Below are 3,420 nucleotides of genomic sequence, written 5' to 3' on the forward strand. Positions count from 1 at the left end.
GATCGGTCGTTGTGGCATGCAGGCTCTAGAGGGCAGGCTCAGTAGTTGTGGCTCACGGGCTCTAGAGCGCAGGCTCAGTAGTTGTGGCACATGGGCTTAGTTGCTCCATGGCATGTGGGATCTTCATGGACCAGGGCTTGAACCCGTGTCCCCTGCATTGGCAGGTGGATTCTTAACCACTGCATCAGCAGGGAAGTCAAGCATAGGTAATTCTTATTTTCCAAATAGACCAAAAATGTAAATCATCTGAAAACGGCTCTTTAAAAGAAACAAAGCTTTGGAGACTCAGCCAGGAGTGGCCAAGATGGCGGAGCAGAAGATCCTGAGCTTACTTCCTCCAACAGACACAGCAAAATTACAACTATTTACAGAGCACCTACTGAATGACAAAGACCTGAGTACTAGTAGAAAGGGTCTTCTAAACTAAAGATATAAAGAAGGAACCACAACAAGACAGGTAGGAGGGGCGAAGACGTGGTACATCAAGAACCATACCCCAGGTGGGCAACCCACAAATGGGAAGACAATTACAATTGCAGAGGTTCTCTCCAAGGAGTAAGGGGTCTAAGCCCCACATCAGGCTCCCCAGCATGGGAGTCCTACACCAGGAAGATGAGCCCCCAGAACATTTGATTTTGGAGGCCAGCAGGACTTACTTTGGGGAGAACCAGAGTACTGTATGAAATAGAGATTTTACTCTTAAAGGGCACACACAAAATCTCACCCACTCTGAGACCCAGGGTAGAAGCAGTAATTTGATAGGAGCCTGGATCAGACCAGCCTGCTGATTTTGGAGAGCCTCCCAGAGAGGCAGGAAGCAACCAGAACTCACCCTGGGGACATAGACACTGGCTGCAGCCATTTGAGGAATAGTCTACCATAGGACACTGGTGCTGGCAAGCATCATTTTTGGAATCCTCCCTCTAGCTTATTAGCACCAGGACCTAGCCCATCCACCAGCCTGTCAGCACCAGTACTGGGACACCTCAAGCCAAGCAGCAGGCCAGCTTCCTTGGGACCCTCTAAGCATTCAGCTACCCTGGAACCCAGCCTTGTCCACTAGAGGGACCAGAATCCGGCCCCACCTACAAAAGGGCCTACAAGTCTGGAATCCCCAGGGCCCTGCAGCCAGAGACTCTGTGACCTGGCTCTGCCCACCAGTGAGCCAGCACTAGTCCCAGGACTCCCTGGGCCCTGGCCTCGCCCACCAACAGGCCAACATGAGCTCCAAGACCCCCAGATCACCACAGCCAGACATCCCAGGACCTCACTCCACCCACCAATGAATGGACAACAGTCCTAGGACTCTCCTGGCCCCAGCCCCACCCACCAGCAGGCCAACACCAACTCTGGGACCCCCAGGGACCAGCACCTAGAGACCTCAGAACCCAACTCCACCCACTAGTGAGCCGGCACCAGTAGCGGAAGCCCCTGGGCCCCTGGCCCACCCACAAGCAGGCTGATACCAGCTCCAAGACACTGTGAGCCCCCCAGCCAGCGTCCCAGGATCTGGCCCTACTCACCAGCAAACAAAAACCAGCTTCAGGACATAACCAGACACCATGGCCAGCATGTCATGAACCAGCCCTGCCCACCAACAGGCCAGCCCCGCAACCAACCACACCAAACCCAGCTCTGCCCATCAGTGGGCCAACACTAGCACTGGCGCTTCCTGGGGCTCCACAGCCAATGGTCTCATGACCCAGCCCCACCCCCCAGTGGCTGGCTGCCTCCCCACAAAGCAGGGCCTGGCAACCAACAAGACTGGGGGCCAGCTTTGCCTACCAGTCTGCCAAGAGTAGTCCCCTACTCGACAAAAAGGCTCAGGAAGTCCACATAGGAGGTACCCCTAGACCATATTGCTCTGGTGACCAGAGGGAGTGTGCTGCTGGGATGCATAGGATGTTTCCTACATAAGGCCACTACTCCGAGATCCAGAAATGTAACCAACCTACCAAATACACAGAAATAGAAACAGTGAATTAGGCAAAATGATGTGACAGAGGAATATGTTCCAAATGAAGAAACAAGATAAAACCTCAGAAGAAGAACTAAGTGAAATGGAAATAAAGAGTTCAATATAATAGTCATAAAGATGCTGAAAGAACTCAGGAGAAGAATGTACAAACACAGTGAGAACTTTAACAAAGAGTTACAAAATATAAAGACTAAAATCATATTAAGCATATTTTCTGACCACAGTGCTAAGATACTAGAAATCAACCACCAGAAAAAAACTGCAAAAAACACGAACACATAGAGGCTAAACAATATGCTACTAAACAACGAATAGTTCACTGAAGAAATCAAAGAGGAAATCATATGTGGAGAAAATGAAAAAAAAAACACAACAATCCAAAAATCTATGAGATGCTGCAAAAGCAGTTCTAAGAGGGAAGTTTATAGCAATAAAAACTTACCTCAGGAAACAAGAAAATCTCATATAAACAACCGAACCTTTCACCTAAAGGAACTAGAAAAGGAAGAACAAACAAAATCCAAAGTTAGTAGAAGGAAAGAAATCATAAAGATCAGAGCAGAAACAAATGAAATAGAAACTAAAAAACAATAGAAAAGATCAATGAAGATTAGTGCTGGTTCTTTGAAAAGATAAAAAAATTGTTAAAACTTTAGCCAGATTCATCAAGAAAAACAGAGGGCCAAATCAAAAATCAGAAATGAAAAAAAGAAGTTACAACTGACACCATACATGGATCATAAGATATTACTATGGTGCTCGCTTCGGCAGCACATATACTAAAACTGGAACGATACAGAGAAGATTAGCACGGCCCCTGCACTAGGATGACATGCAAATTCTATGTATATGTATAACTGATTCACTTTGTTATAAAGCAAAAACTAACACACCATTGTAAAGCAATTATACTCCAATAAAGATGTTAAAAAAAAAAAGATATTACTATGAACAATGATACACCAATAAAATGGACAACTTTGAAGAAATGGACAAATTCCTAGAAATGTACAATATCCCAAGATTGAATCAGAAAGAAATGAAAATATGAACAAACCAATTACCAATAACAAAACTGAATCAGTAATTTTATAAAAAGAATCCCAACAAACAAATATCTAGGACCAGATGTCTTCACAGGTGAATTCTATCAAACATTTAGAGAAGAGTTAACACCTATCCTTCTCAAACTATTCCACAAAATTGAAAAGGAAGGAATGCTTTCTAATTTATTCTATAAGACCAGCATCATCCTGATGTCAAAGACAGACAAATACACCACAAAATAAAATAAAATAAAATTACAGGCCAATATCACTGATGAACATGAACGCAAAAATTCTCAACAAAATATTAGCAAACTGAATTTGACAATACATTAAAAGGATCATACACCATGATCAAGTGAGATTTATCTCAGGGATGCAAGGATGCTTCAATAT

The 3,420-nt window shown here is 44.6% G+C and overlaps 1 non-coding gene across 1 annotated transcript; it reads left to right on the top strand.

Moving 5' to 3' along the window:
• The first annotated feature begins 2,733 nt into the window (after positions 1-2,733).
• On the top strand, positions 2,734-2,841 carry LOC133086003 (U6 spliceosomal RNA). Its single transcript, XR_009699795.1, has one exon. It is a non-coding gene; the product is annotated as a U6 spliceosomal RNA (small nuclear RNA).
• The last annotated feature ends 579 nt before the right edge of the window (positions 2,842-3,420 follow it).

This window comes from Eubalaena glacialis, chromosome 2 (assembly GCF_028564815.1).
Source record: "Eubalaena glacialis isolate mEubGla1 chromosome 2, mEubGla1.1.hap2.+ XY, whole genome shotgun sequence".
In the NCBI taxonomy this organism is placed as follows: domain Eukaryota; kingdom Metazoa; phylum Chordata; class Mammalia; order Artiodactyla; family Balaenidae; genus Eubalaena; species Eubalaena glacialis.